Source organism: Lissotriton vulgaris, chromosome 4_1 (genome assembly GCF_964263255.1).
Source record: "Lissotriton vulgaris chromosome 4_1, aLisVul1.2, whole genome shotgun sequence".
NCBI lineage: Eukaryota > Metazoa > Chordata > Amphibia > Caudata > Salamandridae > Lissotriton > Lissotriton vulgaris.
The window spans coordinates 482078178-482103682 of NC_141691.1; the positions used below are offsets into that span (position 1 = coordinate 482078178).

At 43.8% G+C, this 25505-nt stretch overlaps 1 protein-coding gene across 1 annotated transcript in view; it reads right to left on the bottom strand.

Moving 5' to 3' along the window:
- The window catches only part of TAF7L (TATA-box binding protein associated factor 7 like), a 127566-nt gene that overhangs the window by 68643 nt on the left and 33418 nt on the right, over positions 1-25505 (bottom strand). The window lies entirely within an intron of this gene.

Below are 25505 nucleotides of genomic sequence, written 5' to 3' on the forward strand. Positions count from 1 at the left end.
AATTTTCAGCAAAGCAGCCAAACCAAAGGTTAAACTGCCTAGGTGCATAAGTTTAAAGATCACAACATATTCCAGCGGCACAGAGGTCAAGGCATTAATATTAATTTAAATTTGAAAATATTACATTTTCAACTGTATACTGTAGGACAATATTACTTAGCCACTAACATCCAATGCCTTAAATATTGTATTTATAAATTATTTAAATAAAATACCTTTTCTACTTGCGCCCAAATGTGGACGCATCCCTTTCAGTCTGCTATTCTCTTACATGGTCAACTTGCTGTATATCAACAGTTGACTTTCAAACACTATTTTTCTACCAGTAGTCATGAGATTCTCCCTCTTTATCAAGTATCTTAGTCAGGAGAACCTCTTTGCTTCGGGATCTCAAAAACGGTTCTCCTGCTCACCCAGGTTAAACTCAATCAGACTGCAGCAAGCCAACTTTCTCTTGCAGTTTGGTCACAGCAGTTTAACTGTGGTTCTGATAGAACTGCTCTACGAAAAACCTATTTGGGTTTGGCAAGTATTATATTCTGTCTCCAAAATAAGGAATTTATCGGTGAACCTGTCAAGTTAACCACATGGATGCTGCACATATTCCTCTGCTGTGCTGGGACTAAATGTAAAAGGGTGTGGTCATAACTAGCTCAGCTCGTCATGAGCACAGCTCCACTGTACCTCATGACGAGCTGAGCTCGTCATGAGCATCAAAGGGGTTAAAGATCCTCTTCTACACCTGCAGAACGAGTAAATCGGTCACTCCTCGGCTCCCACGAAGCACAATGGAGTGGCTCTCCGCTTCCACTCCTCGATCCGCTTCAATCACCAAACCACTAAGTCAGACGTGGCAGGGCCTTTTCTGATGGTTCGTGAGGGGCGGGGTATCAAAGGTAGATCCTGATCCATTGCCACGATCTATGCACCTAACACAGGACAACTGGAAGCTTTTTTTAACACTAGATGCGTTTGCCATGGGGGGACATTCTATTTGGGGGGTCCTCATATACGATCCTGCGTTAGACACGACCCATCCTCACAGGGCAGTGGGAGGACATTTAGTAGGGCCCTCAAAGCCTCTCTTCCGCGTTTGGGCCAACTAGACGCTTGGAGGGAAGCCCACCCCACAGATCCTGCTCCATTGCCACGCCCTAACACAGGACAACTGGACTTTCTGGAAGCTTTTTTTTTAACACTAGATGGGTTTGCCATGGGGGAAATTCTATTGGGGGGGGGGATCCTCATATAGGATCCTGCTTTAGACACGACCCATCCTCACAGGGCAGTGGGAGGACATTTAGTAGGGCCCTCAAAGCCTCTCTTCCGTGTTTGGGCCTACTAGATGCTTGGAGGGAAGCCCACCCCACAGCAAAGAACTATTCTTTTTTTCTCACTCCCACAGAACCTACTCTAGAATCGACCAGATCTTTCTCAGTCAATCTCTTCTAATCACTTTCGCGGATGCTTGGTTTTACCCGATTTGCCTTTCTGACCATGACCCCCTGGAGATAACATTAAATTGGCCATCCCCGTTTTCGAAACACAGGAAGTGGTACTTCCCCAACTTTCTCACCAGGGATAGACTCCTTAGGGACAAACTAAGGACAGTAATCACAGAGTTGAAAACTGAAGCCTAACGATGGACCCTTCCTACTAACAGCACCTGACCTCCTTTCTCCAAATGTATCTTCCCCTTAAATTACAATTGGGGTTTGTGTGCACACTGTCTGGCACCCACCGTTACTGTGCCTATTCCCTAGGAAACTAAATACAAGTGAACAACCACAAAGGTGCACCACAAAGTTCTTCAAACAGCAGTATTATTAATATAATGAGTCGCGGAAAGGTGATGTTTTTCTTGTTTTTCCAAAGTTCTTTATTTTCAATTGTTAACACCATACGACTTTTCTATGTCTGGAATTGATACAAGATGTGGGTGATACGGAGTTCATGTGGTTGTGTGTCAGCTCTGCCACATAATGGAGAGGAGTTTATAAACCATCAAAGTGATCTGTATCGGCTTCTAATGTCCTCCGGATATGCAATTCTGTAAACCACTGGGGCGAGGATGTAGGCACTGATAGCCAGTAGGCCGATCGTGATAAATCGTCCTGTAATCATCCACAGAGCCTTCGCCTCATCCGAAACCCATAATCCGATCAGCCCAGGTTTACTGAATTGCATATCTGGAGGACATTAGAAACCGATACAGATCACTCTGATTGTTTATAAACTCCTCTCCATGAACTCCGTATCACCCACATCTTGTATCAATTCCAGACATAGAAAAGTCGGATTAGAAGACTTAGCCCAGGTTTTCATCATTTTTAAAAGACACTGAAATTGGGAAAGGAGCCACACAGAATTTCTCCTTTGGGAACTCACTTGGAAGCATTTTCTTCCATTTGACAAGCCCTGAAGAAGTCCCTTTGGGACGAAACGCGTCGGCTGTATGGTGTTAACAATTGAAAATAAAGAACTTTGAAAAACATCACCTTTCCGCGACTCATTATATTAATAATACTGCTGTTTGAAGAACTTTGTGGTGCACCTTTGCGGTTGTTCACTAGTAATCACAGAGTTCTTTAATAACAACGACCTCGCCCTTGAATCTTTTGCAACCAAGTGGGATGCCTTTAAGGCGCTTATTAGGGGCAAATTCATAGAGTTAGCCACCACGCTTAGAAATCAGTAGAAGGGGGAGAGACTCTTATTAGAAGGGGAACTACAAACTGCAGGAAAAAAAAGCACCAAGAGTCGCCGTCAATCCAAACTCAAGCGCAAGGTTTCTTCCCTCAAAGTTAAACTAAAGCCATTTACACCAATATTGCAGAGACATCCATTGTAAGGCTTCAGGCTCGAGGCTATGAAAGTGGCATCAAGATAGGCATCCTATTGGCGTGGCAGCTGAGGGCAAAACAAGAAAAAGAATACATCAAGCCAATAGTGGAGGATGCAGGCGTCTCCCGTATTAACGAGAGACAAGTGTAATGTAGTTCCTACATTCCCAATAGGCTCTGCGCATTGGAATAACATTAACGATAGTTCAGATGAAGGACTTAGGTCGACTAGGTCTCTATTGAATATGTTAGACTTAATTGTGTATGTGCCAGCTAGCTCAGAGGTCACTAGAAACTCTCGAATAAACAAGAAGTGATTAGCTTCTGACAACCATATAACATGACAACTTTGTTCCCCCTGAAATAAGGAGTATATCTCCAGAGTCGCGGAAACAATAGATGGCTATTTCACTCAGTCAATCGTGCATGCTTCGTTTCACCAGAAGTGCAGAGAAATAGAGAGACGGGCGTTTTCAATAAAAAGGTTATTTATTGAGCAGTCTGCTTTCTCATGCAAGAGAAGTGAATTGCTACAATCGTAATACTTGCTATGAAGTAAAGTGCGTACAGTAAAAGGAGAATTATGAAATACTGTAAAAGCATTTATATGGTTTCTAAGCCATATGATACTTAAAATAGATAAAATACATACAATGATAAATAATGACTAAAAGCACTCAACTGGTGCATCTAAAATATGCCTACCCCGGTGTACCTAACCTAAGCCTAGTACAAGGGAAGAAGTAAGTGAGGTGTAGCTGGAGTTAAATAGTTTCTGCCAAGAATCTATCCAAGAATTCTCTAAAGGTCTAGTCAGCTCCGTACCTTGGTTATAAAATGAAGGAGGTTGTATCTCTCTCTCTCAGGACTCGATCTCCCAGTAACCCGCAGGGAAACACTGGAGCTGGATTTCTCGGCAGGAGAAAAGACAGCGTCTCTCTCAGTGCGTCAGCAGGGAGGGTCGGCTTCCTTCGGCACTCGCATACAGCAGGGCGTCGGGCAAGAAGTTAGTCGATCTGCTCCAAAACCACCGTGTGTTTGTTAGGGCAAATGTGGGAATATTTATACCTGGAAGGTGCAGCATTTGAGGTAAGGGTGGACATAATAACGTCACTAAGAACTCTAAGTTCTTTACACACTACAGGAGTTCTGGGACAAATCAATACTGAAGCAGGGGGATTTCCCGGGCTGCTGAGGGCTGGTTGTCTTTAAGAACTCGTTGTACTCTGGGAGCTTAGTGGAAGTAGCCATGCCGTATTTAGACTGCATTGGCTGGGTCTAAACATAGTTATGATTTGTATGCCTATATAAGGATATGATAAGTTATATCTATATAAGGGCATGAATCAGGGAATTTACACTAGAGCCCTAGATACGTTACAACACCCACTCCTTGTAGAATGTCCATCTTTACTAAATACTAAGCAGTTATAACATTTCTAAGCATGTGTTTACAATCCCACCTCAAAAATACATAAATGGTTTGTACTTGAAAAATGAGTATTGTACTGTACGTTTTCAAAGCAGTGTTATCATTCAAATAATGCATATAATTTTACATGTGAAATGCTGGCTGAATGATTCACGAAATTTACATTTATGAAATGGCTCTTAATACAGAAGAGAAGGTTGAGACCATTTCATCACAGATTAATATAATACTGTACATGTGCTAGAGGTTATTTTCAAAATATTGTCTCTAGGTATCAAAAAATAGAAATCTTGTTCTCTAAGAATAGTTCTACATTAAGCAGATTACTCTGTGCCAAAAAAAGGGGGAAATATTTTGGTATTTGAGAAAAAATAATTTTGTTGTAGTAAAAAATAGTTCCAAATTTTAAGAAGTTCTGTTTATCAAAATTGGAGGCCGAAATCAAAGTTCAGGGAACGCTGTGTGCTTGTTTCTCAAGAGTTATTCTCGTTGGTAGGAGAAAACATTAACTCAGATAGGCTGGCAAAGAATTCGTCTACCACAGTAGGTGAAAGTTGGGCCATTTCCGAAAAAGTGGAAATAGTGCATATGTGAGATGCATTACCGTCAGCGTTATCTGGATCAGCAATGTTCACAGAAGGTTGTACCTGTGTGGCGCTTTCATCTCGTACCTCACCGCTACCTAATCGTGATGGTGAGGTCTCAACGAATGCCGTCATCAGAATTGGTAGGCGCTGGGGACAACACGTTGCTTGAGCCGTTACTGAACTAAGCAAAGTATTGACATCCATAGGTACTGCTGATGGAAGTGAGAGACAGATGTCTAAAACGCATTCTTCTCCGCAGAGCAGGCATCGTAGAACAGGTAAGATGCAGTCTTGCCAGATTGGTCTGAATGATAGAAACCATGTGGTATTCAGATCTCTTAGACGAGCCAAACCGAGAACCTGTGTTATCCTATTTCTGTACCGCAGTGCCTGGATTGCTTGTTCCATGGTAACCTGGGTATCGCTGGTGACTGTAATTGCCATATCGGAGCAGAAGGAACAAAAATAGAATTCCTGCTACGAGTCCCAAAATGAGAGGCAGGCCGCCGAACACAGAGTGCACGAAATTCGGAAAAATGCTCAAGACTGCTTCAAAGTGTGCTAACAGTCCTGAAAAAAGTGTCTTAAATACATGTGCGATGCCACATGGTATCTGACAGGTCTAAAATTTGACCTAACATTTCTACAAAATGTACGGGGCAATTTGTTAATAATGTATGCATCCCTGCCGAGGTCCTTGCAACTTGCAGATCATACGTTTTTGTAGACTAGGTCAAAGGCATAGTTTTTTGTAAAAGAATGGCTTTCATTCTGCTTAATGTATCAATTTTAATACAAGAGATATACAAAGAAGGCCAGATTGTTGCCTCTTGTCTGGCTTGCTGTTTGGATACAATACTTGCATACAACAAGTGACCCTTGATGTAAAACTGACGAGATAGGGCGTTCCTGGCAACATGCCACAACAGCTGTGGTCACTTAATATAACGTAGCTATCATTGGAAAGTTGCCTGAAAACATGTTCTATTTGTGTTGCTGGAGTGCTGTGCAAGTGGCAAGAAAGATCATTAGATGAACCCTCACAGGCTCCATGTTAATTAATTTCTTGACACAGAAGTGCACCACTTAGTGATTTTTCACAATTTTTTGCACTAAGAAATACCTCTTTGTTACTCCCACTCCAACATCTATATGTGTAGAAGGTAAATTCGAGGTCGACTTGATGTATCCTTTACCCAACCTTTCATACAGGCCCGCTGGCATATGCTGTAGGCAGTATTGAAACTGGAATCTTGTTATTGGTATTGCTATGGTACCATGGAAGTGGCACCGTGGAGACGTGTGGTTCAATGGTTAGAGCGGCAGACCCTGGCAGAGGTCTAGCCAGGGACCAGGGTTCAATTCCCCGCCTCGCGGGTCTTGGGCTCAAAATTCCACAGACCTGATAATTCTCGCCTCGTGCCTATTCTAATCATACAGTCCCACTCTGCAACTCTGGGCAATAGCTTGCTTAATCTCCACAACGGCCCCCACACTGCTAAGGATGCCTGGCCTCCACCCTGGGGGTGCCCAGGAGTGGACGCCTCACAGGGAAAGCCAGGACAGGTTCCACAGCGATATTCGTACAAGCGCCTTGAGACCCTTGCGGGTGAGTAGTGCGCTATACAAGTATCAATTTACATTATTATTCATTCAATGACAGGCCTCTCGGAAACTGTTAATTGTAATCGTTCTAGTTTTTCCAATGCTCAGCACCGTATAGTCTGCTCCTTTTTGTGCCAAAGTGATTTGTTTATCAGTAAGGTTAAAGATAGAAAATAATGACGTTGTGTTGATTAGACGCCAAGGCACGTAGCCTGAACGCAGATTTTGTAACGTCCAGCCTAACTGTACAATAGAACGTAATTGGGAATGGCCATGTTGTAACATTAGCATATCCTGTTCTATTATATCAATAGTAGATGATACAATGCTGTCCAAAGAATAAATCCTGGAGGACAGAGTCGTTAACCCATTATCCACTACAGACCGTGATTTTCCCAAATTAATACGATCAATTTCTCGTATTTTTTCAGCAGTTTCATTTTGCGTTACTTTCCAAGCTTCGTTGTAAGCAGCATATATACCGGCGTATATGAAACATTTTTTACGCTGTTTGAGTGGTCCCAATAAGAAATCTCGCAAGTCAGCACCTTTTTTAAGTAAAGTTAAGTGGTGCTTAATTTCAGGTAGTGTGGATTTCTGTAACCATTCGAGGCATAGTTTTCCTACACTGTATGTTGTTATTATCCCTGGATGTCGTCTCTGGGAATATCTTGGGTCTGGCCTGTTCTGTTTGAACCCCTGTGTTTTGTCCATGAATCGATCTTGACAGTTATTAGTGTCTGTGGGCCAGATCAACCATTTCTTCCAATCAGGATTAGTTCTGTTTTGGTGTAAAATATGGGACACGTCTAACCCCTCATCTGTAGTGCTATTTCTATCAGGCATAGGCTTTGGTATAGACTGGTTGTTTAAATCTTTTATCTTAGCTAGGCCAAGACAGGTTGTTTGTTGAATGGTGTCATTCAGGAACATTATTTGTTCTGGGATCATGCAGGCTCTGAATAATGATTCTAATCCCTGTACTTGCCAATCTTTTGAACCCCAGAGTGTTTTTGTTTCAATGTTATTTTTCCAGAATTCAAAACCAAATGTAGACAATTGTTCATCAAATTTAGCAGAATAAATCAGTTTTGTATTGCTCAACATATTTTTCATTCCGGTCTTATTCACATTTTTAAAATAAAACGTTTCTGGATCTGTGACATTAAACCCTGAGAAGTATGAAAATTTCTCATAAAATGTTTTTGAGCTGCCTTTTGGCGGTGTCGGACAATGTTCCCATTGATTAGAAGTTAAAACATTTCAAGGTTTTGCAGATTTATGTAAATAGTGGTGCCAAAAATGATTAAAGCAATACATTTCTTCATAATCAGATGAACCTTCTAAATAATCATGATTTGTAAATGTTGCTGACATTTTTAAATCAGACATCATATTATTAATAGTCTCAAAGTCCCAATCATCAGAGAAACTGCTCGGTGAGACAAAGTCACTTAATGAAACCTTGAACTGATGTGGATATTTCAAGAGTTCAACCGGGCCATAGATGTCGTAATCGTAGCGTCCCATGCTACACCACCAGGTATAGGAATGGCTGTGATGTTTACTGATGACAGGTCTCTTTTTTTCAACATGTGATGACTTGTGTGGCTTCAGGACCAAGTTGATGTTCTGACTTGCTGTGTCCCTTGTACTATATTTTCCATCAATCATTCTTCCCAAGCTTAAAATTAAAATAAGCCAGAGCAGTAGGAAAAGTACACCTAACACAATCCACAATTCAATCCATGGTGAAATCAGATATATTTCTCCAAGGTGATGAAAGAGTTCAGTTATTTTTTCTTTGAGTGTCTTGTTTGCTGGCTTTTCTTCATGTTCACTAGGATCTTCAGAAAAGTCATCGAAATTGATGAAATAGCCAGAGGCAGTTGTATCAATTGTTTGAATTGCATCAGGATTGTAATTAATCTTTGTAGTTGCTTCTTCCTTTTTCATATTAGTATAGTCCGAGGCTACATCATTGTAGACAGGTGTTTCTTGAAGAACTGTTGCAATTTGGGTTTCAAGAGGCACAAGTTCCATGGCTTTGTTGCATAGTCCTTCTTTATTCACTGCAGGTTTATCAAATGTGATTAGTCTCTCAGTTTGAACTTCTTGAATTGTAGCAAGGTTTGGTCTTCTGCTACATCTTGGGAATCTACTGGGCCTACTACTTATTGTTGGCCACATGGTTGTGGTTTTACCAGGTCGATTGATACAACTCTGTTCTCCTTTTTACCAGCAAGGGGCGGTATTACTACTGATCTTGTTCCGTTGATTGCCAAGACAGGTACTGCTTTTCTGTAAGAAGGTCCAAATTCCTTCTTCACCGCGATCTTTTCTCTGACCAGATCCCCTATCTTTGGAATCCAGACAGGTCTTGCTGGGACAGGTGGTTTTTCTTCAGTGGCCGTTGGCTTTTGCTTTATGTTACTCAGACTTCTTCTTGTTTCATTTAAGTCCTGTAAAACAGCCAAAAGATCTTTGATATCAAAGGTTTTTTGTTCCACCACTGAAGTTTGACGATCGAGGTATTCGATTATCATTCTAGTACCAAACAAAAGTTCAGAGTGATTCCGCCCAGAGAATTTCTTTGGCAGATTATTTAGACTATGTTGGACACTTATTAGATGTTTGACCCACCCATCACCCGAACCTAATTATAGATTGCTTTCCACTACCGCATTTCCCTCAGGATGGAAGGGACTAGAGTACCGCAATGCAACGCCCAAGCTGGCCATGGCCTCCTTGTAAGCCCGAGAGCTAAACGCATGACCCTGGTCAGAATGTAGAGTGCCAATTGCGTATGTGCGTATAAAGACTCGCAAATCTTTTAAAACAGTTCTGGCGTCAGCCGAGCGCTGGGGCCACATCCAAATGAATCTTGTCCTAGTAGTTGTGGGGCCGCATCCGTCCATAGGGATGTCTGAGTGTAGACAGTCTAATGCTATCTAACAGAGGTGTCTGGGCTGGACTGACTGTGCTATTGTCAGTCCCCTGGTCCGGTTCATGACTGCGATCTCTGTTGCAGTTTTCACAATCCATTGCAAATTTATAAATTTGCACGCTCATTCCGGCCACCAGTACTTCTGTTAAAATCCCTTGGTGCCTCAGACCCACTCCCATGTGTGCTTCTTGAAACAAGAAAACTCTCCGCTTCCTGTTTGGAATTACTCTGTCCCCCACTGCAGGGATTTGAGCAAAAGGAACGGAGTTTGCATCAATTATGTATGTGTTTCCGAGTGGATAGTTTAGAGGTAACAACGCATTTTACTGCTAGTAGCGTTTCACCATCTATTCTGTTTTTAGAACGCTTAATTGTAGCTACGGAAGCCGTGTGGACGGCTGCCTTTTCGGCTTCGTCAGCCAATGAATTCCCTGCAACGTGAACGCCATCACGTTGATGACTCAGTGTATGGATCACGCGAGTCTTTCGTAGTTCTTTCTGTAAAATAACTACTTGTTCCCAAAGCATTTTATGCTTTGTGGCACCTTTTGCATCTTTGAAACCGTTTTGAACCCAGTTCTGCAAGTATTCATTGTAAGACTGGACGCAGTAATACGAATCGCACACTATGAGTGTGGGGAATTCGCAATCGGTATTCTCAAGCGCCATCTTGAAAGCCTGTAGTTCAGCTCGCTGAGCTGTACAGTCTCCGAATGATTGAGTTTTTGTGACAATAGGTCGGAATTCAACTTCGCGCCAGCGACCTCTTACAATCGCGCACGCAGCACTATAGGCTTGTTTACGCCCAATTGCGGGCTGTGTTGATCCGTCTGTATATATTATACAGCTATAATGTTCAAGAGGCAGAATTTCAGACGGCAGAGGACATTCGTACTCTTATTGGAGAAATTCTTGTGTTTTCAAGCTAGGGTCAAAAACGTATTCAACGTCTGTTGCAGCAAGAGAATTAACCCATTGTATCCATTGTGGATGTAAAGCTTTAGCATTTGGAATGCTTGCTCTTGTCACTGCCTCTAAGGCAGTTACAGGTGTAACGACTGATAAGCGTTTTCCCTGTGCCAGGGCTCTTGCTATAGCAGTTTGAACCGCTGTGAGAATTTTCTCAGTTGAAGTGAATTTTATTTCAGCTTGTGTGTACAAGTGTGATTTGTAAGGTATTGGTACCGTTTCACCTTCGTTATAGGTCAGGTACGTGAATCTGCATCTTCCAGGGATGACTCTGATTACAAGGTTGCGTTCGTTTACGCGTGTTTGCAGTTTTGTTTTAGCTAACAGGTCTGTTTGTATTGAACGTAAAATTTGTGTGTGTTTATGAGTCCAATTTTTTTGTATAAAATCAGGTTTTATTAATTCGTAGAGAGGTTTAACCATCTCTGCGTAATTCAGAACGCAAGTTCCTCCAAAATTCAGGAAACCTAGAATTGATTGTAAACTTTTCAGCGTTTTTGGTGCTTGGAGCAGCGCACATTTCTCTAAGAGATTGGCTGCTAGGCTTTTCCCTTCACTTGATAATTCATATCCTAGAAATAGGACAGTGAGGTGGGCAATCCATGATTTTTTAAAGTTGAATTTGTGCCCTTCAGATGCAAACCCAAGTATAATGGTGTTCACTCTTTTCAAGTGCCTGTCCAAATCATCATCTGTTAGATAGATGTCATCGACATAAGATAATGCCTCATCATCATATATTTGTAGTAACTCTGTTACTCTGGCTGAAAATAATCCTGGGCTATTCTTGAATCCCTGGGGGAGACGGCAAAATTGCCTCTGGGCCCCTATACTTGAGAAAGCGGTCAAATACCTGCTTTCTGGTGAAATGTTTTGACAGAAGAAACCATTTGAAATATCTAAGGTCGTTTTTATATTTTTTGCGCACAATGTTATTCATCAGTGCTGCACTGTGTGAATTTTGTACTGCAAATGTTTTGCAACAAGAGTTTAAGTGTCTGTAGTCCAATACTAGACAATATGAATTGTCTGGTTTGGAGACAGGAAACAAAGGATTGTTCATTTGTGAGGTGCATGTTTCAATCACCCCCTGGTACTCAAGTTGATCTAAGATCTCCCTGACTTGTTTTTTAGCTTCTTGCTTAACAGGATACTGCCTTTGTGCAGTAGGTTGATTTTTTAACTGGATTTTATGGTAAGGGGATTCCTCATCCCATTCTACATGATTTTTATATAATGCAGGGGCTTGGGCCACTGCCCATTTTCTTGCATATGTATATTTTTTATGAATTGGAATATGATTTGAGAAGGCAGGCATAATCATTACTTCGCCATGTGGGCACTCCCTAACAAATTCTGGTGGCCAGTCTTTCTCAGCTAGAAGAATATCATAGCCTTTACATAGCTTCTCCCAAAAGAGAGTTCTTATTTTCCTAGTTATGTCCCCTTCTATACGCATTGTTATTTCATATAATTTATGGGGTACACTAACTCTGGTGTCTGCAGTTTCCACCTGAATGTACTCATTCGTGACCACTGTCTCCAGAAGATTCATCAGGATCTTGCGAGCTATGGTCACTTCTGCTGCGCTGTCTAGCACTGTTTGGGCCCACTCCCCGTTCTTGAGTTGTGCCCTCAGGATTCTCGGCATGTTTTATCTTCATGCTTGCTACCTTCTTTTTTGGAATTTGAGATTTTTTACTTTGGTGAGCCGGTTTCTTCTCTTTGGACTTGACGCGCTCTTCTTGATGTTCTGACCGTCCTCTTCTTTCCGATTTCTGTGAGGAAGTCGGAAAAGATCGAGAGGGACGTGTATCAATATCTTGATATCTATCAGGTTTTTTCAAATTATCCCTATTTCTAAGGTTATATCTTTTCTCAGAGGGCTCCTGTTGTGGAGACATACCTCCCCGGTCTGGAGATCTATCTCTCCGTTGGGGAGACCTTCCTCCGGACTGAAACTGTTTTTCTCTGGGAGAGGTCTGTTTATTACCTTCCCACTTCTTTTTTGGAGTAGTTAAACTATTTTTAATGAGAGTTTTTTCAGGATTTTCTGTTAGTTGTGGTTTTAGTGGTTTCCCACCTAACCTATCTCTACCTAATTCTTCATAGGATTTTTCAATTATTCTGGCAAGTTCAAAAGGTTGGTCTGCTATTTCTGTTTCTTTTAATTTTTGGCGGATCGCCACGGATGCTGCTTCTCCTTTTATGTTGGCTAGTAGTATAGCCGAGACTTGCTTAAAGTCTTTCAGTAATTTCATACCTAGATTTAAAGCAGGCTCTGGACCGTATTAATTTTGAATCGGTCTTAGTACGTCTGGTATAACCGCCATAGACGGAACACCATGTGTTTTTGTGTAGATTGAAGCAAAGACTGTTCCCAAAGTGTCACAGTCCTCCACATGTGGTGCAATCCCCATTGGTAAGCAGATTGTCAGAATTCTGTGTTTTTCATGAGGTGTACTATCAGGGAGTAATTTGAGTAATCTTTTGAGCTAACCAGAACAGAATTTGTTCCCGTTTTGCGGGTAATTTACCAATGACTGAGTGTATAGTCTGTGGTGTAATTTTATTTGTATTCCCCTGGTGAGGGGTGGGCTGTGGAATTTTTATTGCTGGTTGGACTGTTAAAGTCCGCATGACATATTGGACTAATTGTCCATGTATTTTAATTAATTGTTTTAGTTGAACTAACAGTTTTCTGTCTGACATTTCTTCAATGTCAGGATGTGGTGTATAGGTGGCTAGAACCGGCCATGTGGCTCCTGGTCTACCTAGTGGACCGAGCCTGGTAATGTGATTTTGATGTTTTAGGGCGCCATTAAACCAGAGCTGATGCTCCTGGTAAGTAAGTGGAATTTCAACGTCCTCGAAAGGGACGTATTCCGCTGGAGGTTCCTCTGCTTTGTAGTAGTGGAACTCGCGTGTTACAGCATTTGCTGCTGGAAAAGTTATCCATGAATAGAATACCTCTGTCTGCCGATATTCATGTGCCTCTACCACAAATATGACTGTACCGCCTCTTGATGATACACCACTATTCATTAGTTTGTAAGTTACACTCTTTCTTACATTTACCGGGATGATTATCGCATCCGGGTTGTTTTGTTGAAGACTTGTGTCTTCTTCTAATAGTTGAGTTGCTATTCTAGCTCTCTCCCTTTCGTATTCATTCTCCGTCATTTTGCCGACAAAGTTTGCAGAGCAAGTTTCAAGGAAACAAAGATTCGGTGCACAATATTTTGAAACACTGCATCCTTCAACGTTGAATAAACCAAAAAACTTATACATAGGATTCTCGTCCTACTTAGTTCTGGCGGATACTAACCTTTTACAAACTCCAAACGTCTATTAGAGTTTTTACGGAAAAAGGGGTCTGTGTGAAAAGCACGACTGAGTTACTCTAGTATCTAGCGTTAAATTATCGCCTTACCAAACGTTGGGTGCTATGTAGTGTAGCTCCTATATTCCCAATAGGCTCTGCGCATTGGAATAACAAACGATAGTTTAGACGTAGGACTTAGGTCGACTAGGTCTCTATTGAATATGTTAGACTTAATTGTGTATGTGCCAGCTAGCTCAGAGGTCACTAGAAACTCTCTTGAATAAACAAGGGATTAGCTTCTGACAACATTTTAACATGACAACTTTGTTCCCCCTGAAATAAGGAATATATCTCCAGAGTCCCGGAAACAATAGATGGCTATTTCACTCAGTCAATCGTGCATGCTTCGTTTCACCAGAAGTGCAGAAAAATAGAGAGACGGGCGTTTTCAATAAAAAGGTTATTTATTGAGCAGTCTGCTTTCTCATGCAAGAGAAGTGAATTGCTACAATCGTAATACTTGCTATGAAGTAAAGTGCGTACAGTAAAAAGAGTATTATGAAATAATACTGTAAAACTATTTATATGGTTTCTAAGCCATATGATACTTAAAATAGATCAAATACATACAATGATAAATAATGACTAAAAGTACTCAACTGGTGCATCTAAAATACGCCTACCCCGGTGTACCTAACCTAAGCCTAGTACAAGGGAAGAAGTAAGTGAGGTGTAGTTTGAGTTAAATAGTTTCTACCAAGAATCTATCCAAAAATTCTCTAAGGGTCTAGTCAGCTCCGTACCTTGGTTATAGAATGAAGGAGGTCTTGTATCTCTCTCTCAGGACTCGATCTCCCAGTAACCCGCAAGGGTAGCAGGGAAACACTGGAGCTGGATTTCTCGGCAGGAGAAAAGACAGCGTCTCTCTCAGTGCGTCAGCAGGGAGGGTCGGCTTCCTTCGGCACTCGCATACAGCAGGGCGTCGGGCAAGTAGTTAGTCGATCTTCTCCAAAACCACTGTGTGTTTGTTAGGGCAGATGTGAGAATATTTGTACCTGGAAGGTGCCGAGTTTGACGTAAGGGTGGACATAATAACGTCACAAAGAACTTGAAGTTCTTTACACACTACAGGAGTTCTGGGACAAATCAATACTGAAGCAGGGGGATTTCCCGGGCTGCTGAAGGCTGGTTGTCTTTAAGAACTCGTACTCTGGGTGCTTAGTGGAAGTAGCCATGCCGTATTTGGACTGCATTGGCTGTGTCTAAATATGGTTATGATTCGAACGCCTACATAAGGATATGATAAGCTATATCTATATAAGGGCATGAATCGGGGAATTTACACTAGAGCCCTAGATACGTTACAACACCCACTCCTTGTAGAATGTCCATCTTTACTAAATACTAAGCAGTTATAACATTTCTAAGCATGTGTTTACAATCCCACCTCAAAAATACATAAATGCATTCGAAATGGTGTGTACTTGAAAAATGAGTATTGTACTGTACGTTTTCAAAGCAGTGTTATCATTCAAATAATGCATATAATTTTACATGTGAAATGCTGGCTGAATGATTCACGAAATTTACATTTATGAAATGGCTCTTAATACAGAAGAGAAGGTTGAGACCATTTCATCACAGATTTATATAATACTGTACATGTGCTAGAGGCTATTTTCAAAATATTGTCTCTAGGTATCAAAAAATAGAAATCTTGTTCTCTAAGAATAGTTCTACATTAAGCAGATTACTCTGTGCCAAAAAAAAGGGGGAAATATTTTGGTATTTGAGATAAAATAATTTAGTTGTAGTAAAAAAAAAATTCAAAATTTTAAGAAGTTCTGTTTATCAAAACTGAAGGCCGAAATCAAAATTCAGGACCGCTGTGTGCTCGTTTCTCAAGATATATTCTCGTTGGTAGGAGAAAACATTAACTCAGATAGGCTGGCAAAGAATTCGTCTACCACAGTAGGTGAAAGTTGGGCCATTTCCGAAAAAGTGGGGGGAGAACATGGCGGCAGACGGCTGAGCTGCCGTGGTGCTCCGTGAACCAAGCTCCCGCTTTACTCCACCTGATGCCTGAGGTGACCAAATAGAAACCGCGTGCGACTACCGAACACACTATCTAACATACAGATAGTTATCTACAATTGTCAGGATCCTGCCTCGTCGCGCCTGCCCAATTGATAAGGAACTACATTTCCCATGAGCATCGGTTCCAGGAAGTATATGGGCGATGTGGACAGGAAGGAAGTTGCACGTAATTTTGAGTCTTTGCTTTGACTCTATCGGGATTGGAGAGGTTCCTGCATGCTGCGGCGCTTAGCTGTGGAATCCGGCTGGATCCAAGGATTCAACATCACTCGCTTTTGTGAGGTATTTGGGGCGGGCGTTACAGTCGCTGGGAGCCGCTCTGCTCGCGCGCTGTGATCCCGTTGTTGCAATTATCCCCGTTTGTGATGCCGGAGGATACGCGCCGGCTGACGCGTGCTGGTGCCGAAGGGGAAACTGATTTGCGGTTTTCCGCGGAACTGAGCGGCGGCCGCTGCCAGTTGCCGTGACACTCGTTTGGTTCTTGGAACTTATCTTTTATTTGGCCTCGATACTGAAGTGGACAAGGTAGTGTTCTGTTTAAGAACACCGAGGGTGTTTTCTGGTCACGTTTTCGCTGGGGTAGTGTGGTGGTCACAACTACCTACCGCCAGTGATTTTGGATACTAGGTGATTGTTGCTTGCAGCGGAACGTAGTGGTGGTCGCAACCACACGTTACCGTTCAGCAACGTGGACGTGTTAAGGGTGAACATTATTCTTTTGGTTCTCCGTCTGTTGTTTCATTATTCCTCCTTGCCCATTTTCAGTTATATGACAATAACATTATTGAGTGATTATAGAGCTTCCTCTCTTCAACTCTTTATGTTTTACGAACTACTGGGGAAGAGATCTCTACTGCATTGAATTAGTAGAGAACTACAAGTCTTTGGGGTCATATGAACAGTCCTATTCCTCATGATATGGTGTGTATGAGTATTGGAGGTAAAGAGATGGAATGGAGGTGTAGAGATTAGTGATTGGTGTAATAACAACTGTGTTCTGTTGCAGGAAGCTGGACTATATCTGTCTTATGATGGTTGGAGGAAAGTGTACAGCCTCATAAGGTATTCGGGTTCTAGAGAGAATTTATGAGAGTAGACTACAACATAGACGTGTGCTATAATTCCTATGTTTTGTCATTTCAGATCCCTTGTCCCTGCTGACCCTTTCCCTTCCCCGGTCTCTTTTCATTATTTATCCCTCGCCTGATGGTTCGAACCCCCTGTGTTTTACATCCAGGGTGTTTGTAACATCGGGAGGTGGACCCCTTTGTTCATCGATCGTATCCTGCGGAGCGGGCCCTGACAGAATTACGTGCCCACGTTAAAAGCTTCGCCCGATGCGTTGGTGAACAAATATGGCTACACTTTAGGATGTTTTACAAGCTCTTGCTGTTATGCAGCAGGAGCAGACGGCCTCTAGAGCAGAAACCACTGCTTTAAGAGAAAGAGTGGATAGGATGGCAGGCAATCCCTTTGATGCAGCCACACTTAATCCACGGATTCAGGTTACGGTGCCTCCACCCATACCGTTGGCAAGCCCTGAAAGGTATTCTGGGGATCCTTCGAAGACCCAGATATTCCTGACCCAAATCATGATGCATTTCTCATGTAAACCCGCGTCTTTTCCCAATCACCATTCAAGGGTGGCGTTCGCCATCTCGTATATGATCGGCGATGCCGCAAATTGGGCTGTTCCGTTGGTGAGAAAAGACGATGCCATATTATCTGACTGGGGGATTTTCAGAGCTGAATTCGAGAAAATGTTCGATCGGCGAACCACTTCTTTTAGTGCAGATAAAGAACTGTTGGAATTAAGACAGGGACGGAATGAACTGGTCACTTATCTAACCTCCTTTAAATCGGTTGGTGGCGGAGTCATCCTGGCCAGAGGAAAAGCAGATGTCTATATACTATCAGGGTTTGAGAGATGGGATGAAGGACGTCATAGCCCAAATAGATCCTCAGCCCACTACCTGTGCAGGCATGATTAGCCTTTCATTAAGATTGGATGGTAGGATGACGGAGCGATCCGGAGACAGGAAAAAGTGGGACAGGGGTCCTCCTAAGCTAGAGTATCAGAGTAGGAAGGGGCCAGTGGGAGATGCAGACAGTCATGAACCGGTGGAAATAGGAGCTGTGAGGGCTCCCTTAACTAGAGAAGAGAGAGAAACCCGTAGAACACAAGGGTTGTGTATGTACTGCGGGAGGAAAGGTCATTATGTGAGGGAATGCCCAACGAAGCCCAAAACCACGGGGGGATGGGTTAAGAAGAGATTAGCCGTATCAAACACTGAGCTAGGCAATGCTGGGTCACAAGGAGGAGTTCAGGCCCCTTTGAAACTGCCTTCTTTGGTTTGTGAGATTATTTGTGATTCGGTATCGCACATTGTCCTGTCATCAGGTGCTAGTAATGATTGATTCAGGGGCTACTGGCAATTTTATCGATAGCGGGTTGGTGTCCCTACTAGCACTGAAACGCATACCACGACAACACCCAGAGGAAGTGTGGGCGGTGGATGGAATCTGGGTTGATAACAGAACAAACGGAAGAGGTATTGTTAACTGTCAATATACCAGAGGGGGAACATCGAGATAGGTTGATTTTGAACATAATTGAGGCCCCTCAATACGAAGTCATTTTGGGAATGCCCTGGCTGTCGTACCATAACCCTGAAATTGATTGGAGGGTAAAGAAGCTTCGGTTCCCCTCACCTGACTGCCAGGCACACATGTCGTTGTATTCAGTTACTCAGGCTGTGGAGTGATCTACTCCCTTTCAGGTGGCTACTGCAGCAGAAAAGGAGGTCCTGTTACCTAATGAGTTACGGTCTTACAAGGATGTATTTAGTGAACAGCTGGCCAATGAGATACCCCCTCATCGTGTATACGATTGTTGTATCGATTTAGTGGAAGGAGCAGTGGTGCCCACCTGTCGTGTATATGCATTGTCAGTGCCTGAAACTAAACATTTGAAAGAGTATTTGGATCACTACCAGTCTATAGGTTTTATTCGACCCTCCAAGTCCCCTGCTGCTTCTCCTTTGTTTTTCATTGCCAAATCCAGTGGTGAATTGAGGGCATGTGTGGACTACAGAATGTTAAATTAAAACACAGTCCGTAACAGATATCCACTCTCCCTCATTCCTGTTTTGTTAGATCAGGTACGGAATGCCAGGATATACACCAAACTGGATCTCAGAGGGGCATATCATCTTGTGAGGATGAGAGAGGGGGATGAATGGAAGACTGCTTTTAAAACATGCTACGGGTTATATGAATATACAGTCATGCCCTTTGGGTTATGTAACGCCCCGGCAGCGTTCCAGTACTTCCTAAATGATGTACTAAGAGACCTGGTGGATATCAGTGTAGTGGTATACATCGATGACATTTTAATCTATTCTGAGAATGTCACTATTCATCTGGCTCATGTCAAACAGGTTTTGCAGAGGCTGAGAGATAAATTGTTTTGTAAGCTCAGTAAATGTGAGTTTGGAGTGGAGAATGTGGAATTCTTGGGAGTTATGCTGTGTCCTGAAGGGTTACAGATGGCAGAACGCAAGGTGCAAGCAGTCAACTCTTGGCCTACACCAAAATCTATGAAAGAGGTCCAATGCTTCCTGGGTTTTGCTAACTATTACAGGAGATTCATCGATGGGTTCTCACGCATAGCTGCACCCCTTTCTCGCCTTCTTAGAAAGGGGGTGGGGTTTTGTTGGTCTCCTGAAGCTGATGCTGCCTTTATGTGTCTGAAAAAGGCTTTTGTTTCCGCTCCTATTCTTGCACATCCGCAACCTGATCTGCCATACATCGTGGAGGCAGACGCTTCTGATGAGGCCGTAGGGGCAATTTTGTCTCAAAGGAACCCACAAACATGTCAACTGCATCCGGTGGCCTATCTGTCTAAAAAACTGAGCCAGGCGGAAAAGAACTATACAATAGCTGAAAAAGAACTACTGGCTATCAAAAAGGCATTCCAAGAATGGAGGCAGTATCTTTGGGGGGGCCTCATATCCTGTGACAGTGTATTCAGACCACCGAAACCTGCAATATATGAGAACTGCAAGGCATTTGTCTCAAAGGCAAATGAGGTGGATGTTATTCTTTGCTGAATACAATTTCATCATCACCTTCCGTCCAGGCACTGAAAACAGAAAGGCAGACACTTTGTCTCGTTTGGGTGACACGGTGTTGGTACAATCTGACCCTCCGATGGAGGCCATCATCGAACCCGCCAAGGTGATAAGTGTGCTGAACGCAGAGGCATTTCTGGAGACAATTAAACAGCAAAAGACCGTGGCTGCATGGACTCAATGGAGTGGCAAAGAACCCGGTCGTTCTCTTAAACAGGGTCTGCCGTTTGTACAAAACAGGTTGTTTTTGCCCACGATGGAAAGCCGGAAAAAGGCCTTGGAGTGGTGTCACTCTTCCCCAATGTCAGGTCACCAAGGCATAAAGAAAACAGTACTTCTAGCACAGAGACAGTTCTGCTGGGACTCGCTGTCCAAAGATGTAAAATTATGGGTGGGTCAGTGCGAAGTGTGTGCTCGTGCAAAGACCTTACAGTGCCAGAGTAAGGGGAAATTACTACCGCTGCCACACCAAAGAAGCCATGGCAGAGCATTAGCGTGGATTTCGTTACAGGATTGCCCACAGACCATGGACATACAGCAGTTCTGGTTGTTGTGGATAGCCTCACAAAAATGGGTCATTTCTTTCCATGCAGAAATCTCCCCACAGCTGGGCAAACCGCACAGCTGCTCTTGTCTAATGTCATCCGATATCATGGAATACCTGAAGTTATAATCTCTGACAGGGGTCCCCAATTCATCGCCAGCTTCTGGAAATCATGGTGTTTAGCGTTACACATCAAAGCCACTTTATCGACCAGTTTCCATCCCCAGACGGATGGTCAAACAGAGCGGCTTAATCAAACCTTGAAAAAATACCTACGCTGTTATGCTGCAGAAGCTCATGACTCCTGGGTATCCTTGTTGTGGCTAGCTGAGTTTGCCTACAATAATGCGCGTCACAGTTCGTTGGGGGTGTCTCCCTTTTTTGCCAATTATGGATATGATGCTCGAGCCTTGCCTATAGCCATCCCAGAAGAAGTGGGAAATCAGCCTTCAGTCTTGAGTCTGGTCCGTCATTTGCATGCAGTCCAGAGGAAAGTATCCACACACTTGGTCCATGCTAAGGCGGTCTACAAGAAATGGGCCGATAAACACCGTGGTGTGGGTCCGACGTATCATGTGGGGGACAGAGTATGGTTGTCCACGAAGAATATCCGTTTCAAACTCCGTTCGGTGTTCCATCCTAGATACAATGGCCCCTACGTTATTCTGAAACAGATTAACCCTGTGGCATATAAATTGAAGCTTCCAGCATCGCTACGAATCCACCCGGTGTTTCACTGCAGCTTGCTGAAACCGGCGATGTCAGCTAGGAGAAAGGCTCCTCCGCCGGTGCAGTGTGATGGGGGGTTGGAATATGTGGTTCAATGCATAAAGGACTCTAAAAGACGTAGAGGCGCATTGTGGTATTTGGTGGCCTGGAAGGGCTACACTGCTGAAGACGACTCTTGGGAACCCTGTCAGAATGTGCATGCTCCTGTCGCGGTCAGGGCATTCCATAGGAGGTTCCCTGCTAAACCAGGTCCTAGGAGGCGCTAGGGGGGAGGGCATTCTGTCAGGATCCTGCCTCGTCGCGCCTGCCCAATTGATAAGGAACTACATTTCCCATGAGCATCGGTTCCAGGAAGTATATGGGCGATGTGGACAGGAAGGAAGTTGCACGTAATTTTGAGTCTTTGCTTTGACTCTATCGGGATTGGAGAGGTTCCTGCATGCTGCGGCGCTTAGCTGTGGAATCCGGCTGGATCCAAGGACTCGACATCACTCGCTTTTGTGAGGTATTTGGGGCGGGCGTTACAGCCGCTGGGAGCCGCTCTGCTCGCGCGCTGTGATCCCGTTGTTGCAATTATCCCCGTTTGTGTTGCCGGAGGATACGCGTCGGCTGACGCGTGCTGGTGCCGAAGGGGAAACTGATTTGCGGTTTTCCGCGGAACTGAGCGGCGGCCGCTGCCAGTTGCTGTGACACTCGTTTGGTTCTTGGAACTTGCCTTTTATTTGGGCTCGATACTGAAGTGGACAAGGTAGTGTTCTGTTTAAGAACACCGAGGGTGTTTTCTGGTCACGTTTTCGCTGGGGTAGTGTGGTGGTCACAACTACCTACCACCAGTGCTTTTGGATACTAGGTGATTGTTGCTTGCAGCGGAAAGTAGTGGTGGTCGCAACCACACGTTACCGTTCAGCAACGTGGACGTGTTAAGGGTGAACATTATTCTTTTAGTTCTCCGTCTGTTGTTTCATTATTCCTCCTTGCCCATTTTCAGTTATATGACAATAACATTATTGAGTGATTATAGAGCTTCCTCTCTTCAACTCTTTATGTTTTACGAACTACTGGGGAAGAGATCTCTACTGCATTGAATTAGTAGAGAACTACAAGTCTTTGGGGTCATATGAACAGTCCTATTCCTCATGATATGGTGTGTATGAGTATTGGAGGTAAAGAGATGGAATGGAGGTGTAGAGATTAGTGATTGGTGTAATAACAACTGTGTTCTGTTGCAGGAAGCTTGACTATATCTGTCTTATGATGGTTGGAGGAAAGTGTACAGCCTCATAAGGTATTCAGGTTCTAGAGAGAATTTATGAGAGTAGACTACAACATAGACGTGTGCTATAATTCCTATGTTTTGTCATTTCAGATCCCTTGTCCCTGCTGACCCTTTCCCTTCCCCGGTCTCTTTTCATTATTTATCCCTCGCCTGATGGTTCGAACCCCCTGTGTTTTACATCCAGGGTGTTGGTAACATCGGGAGGTGGACCCCTTTGTTCATCGATCGTATCCTGCGGAGCGGGCCCTGACAACAATCGCTTTTTGGAAAAAACCTTATAATTTCAGTGAGTTTGTTTTCTCGCTGTATACCTCCGTCGGGAGTCTCTCTTTCATCTCCATGCCCGGACTCCTCTGCAGCGTTTGACGCTTATGGTTGCGGTGGAGCAGTGACGGTTTCCGTTTCTACAGTCTCCGTTGGATTCCCGCTGGTCCTGCGGCTGTGGTCCTCGGCCGCCCTGGAGTTAAGGAGAGGCAGGAAGGCACACAGCTTTGTGCGCACTTCCTGTAGTAGACTTGTAAAGGCTCGGTTTCTCGAGGCTGCCTTCCTTGAGACAGTGGAGGGGGAAGAGGCAGCGGAAGGCTTCGAGAGCGGTAAGGAGAGCAATGAGGGGGGTGTAACATAGGACACTGAGGGATTCCAACTGCCCTTCCAGATTACAGGTAAAGGAAAGTCTGGTCGGAAAAGGGCAAAAACGCAGTCAGAGGCGTCTGCTCCTACAGTGAGTCTCACCCCAAATAAGATTGCACCCCTAGTAGATAAAAAAGCCTCTTCTTATCTCTCGAGGAGGTGAAGGCGAAGCGCCCACGATCTAACAGCACTAAAAGTAAAGCAAAGGCTAAAAAAAACCTCAATGCTGCACTGGATGTAGGAACAAAAATTGCCCCATCCCTACGCTCTTACTTGAAAGCCCTACCCCAGGTTCTCCACCTCCAATAAGTACAGGGCATGTCCGCCCCCATGGCAGTGGTCACCGTGGACAATACAGCTCTTGTCCCAGTCTCCATTCACGCTCCTGCTGTTGCTCCGACCCCCACGTCTGATCCTGCTCCTACCTCCGCGCTCGTCCCTACCGCCGTGCCTGCCTTGGCCTCGGCCTCAGCCTCAACTCCTGAACTAGCCCCGTCAGCAGTGCCTAGATGTTCTCATCCCCCTGCAGATAGTTCGATCGTAGTCTCAGAGCTTGCTAAAAAGGATGAGTGCGTTTTATCTCAAACGGGGTTGGTAGAGTCCCCGCTGGTGAAGTTACAGGGGGGTGGGGAGTTACCCGATAGAGCCAAAATCGATCTTTTGATTTTGGGAAGTGGCTATGAGGGGGGTTTGGCAGTACTGGAATCAGAGTTGAGGGATGAAGTGGAGGAGTGTCCGCTCCAGGATACTGTCCAGCAGGAAGCATTGGTCACCGCTCCTAGTACTAGGTCAGGAGACACATTCCCTGCTATCTCAGCCACCTCTCTGTTGGCAATGTTTTCCACCTTATCTCCGGACATAAAAAAAAAGGGGTTTGAGGAGTCCTCTGCTAATCAGGTTGAGATTAGGAACTACGGCGAATCCCTTGACAACAAGATTGATGGACTTACATCTAGGACTGGAAAATTGGAGGAATCTGTGGCGGTGTTGTCAATCCATTTGGATAAAGCCGAGGAGGATATCATCAAGGTTAAGAAAGAAGATCAGGCCCTATTGGACAGGATGGAAGTGTTGGAGAAAAATGCTAGACGGAGTAACATCCTTATCCTCAATGTGCCCGAAGGGTCAGAAGGCTCGGATGTTAAACAGTTTATTACTCATCTATTGAAGGATTAGTTATGCTTAAATCGATCATTGGAGGAGCAGGCCACCGATATTCAGAGGGTGCCCAGAGATCCATTTAGACAAAATCCGCAAAGGTCTAAACCCCGCAAAATCCTTGTTAACTTCCACACTTACGCTCTTGAAGAGCAGATTCTCAACTTAGCTCTGAAACAGAAGTCACTACCTGGGAAGGGGTTTTCTTTTCTCATCAAGTCAGATCTTGCTAGGGTCACTTTGGAGAAGCAGTGGGAGTTCGATAGGCGGCTAGATGTCTTTAGGAAGTTGGGAGCGACTGCTCAGCTGACGTTTCCGGCTGCGTTAAAGGTGATGCATAATAACAAGATGTTTAATATCAGGACAGTCCAAGCTGCTGACGAACTTCTGTTGGATTTGGGCAATAAGGCCTCTGCTAAATAGGTTGAGCAGTGTGGGATCCCTTAGGTAGAGAAGGTTGTGTCTTTCTTTTTTTTTTTTTTTGGTAATTTACCAGAGAAGGAGACAAGAGCTACTAAAAGGATTTAGCGGGGGGAAAAAAGGAAAGAAGGAAAGAAAAAGAAAAAAAAGAAAAGAAATGCGGTACTCAGTAGAGGAGGAATAAAATCTATAAAGAAAGAAGTAAAAATAAATAGAACTAAAAAAAAACCACAATTGATTTCTAGTATTGTTAGGTCACGTGGGTAGTAATTATGGTTTAGGCTTTGGGTGGATTAGTGGGGGCTTGCGGTGGGGTACCATCTACTGGACTTGATCCGGTTAGATACACCAAGGGTTCTCCATGGGAGGGGTGGGGGGGGGGGGGGAAGGGTGTAGGGGGAAGTATTGGGGGGTTACAAAAAAAAATCCTCATTTGCCAATTTTGTGCTTTTTTCTGTTGTAATGATCAGTTGGTGCTCTATGATGTGCTGCTGTGCTTGTCATGGTTAGGACAGGATATTGGCATCCTGGAATGTTAATGGCCTTCGCACCAAACCTAGGGCTGGAAAGTTGCTGCAATATCTTCGTGATACGGATGCGCAGGTTATTATCCTCCAGGAGACTCATTTGACCCAGCCCGAAATTGATGAACTGGTAAAGAAAAATTAGTGGATTGACTTTGCAGTCTCCACTTCTCAATCTATGAATAATAGGGGGGTGTCTTTGATTTTTAAGAGACAGCTAAAAGCCAGGTTGACATCTTATAAGGTGGACCCAGGTGGCAGATGGGTTATCGCCTCACTTATCATT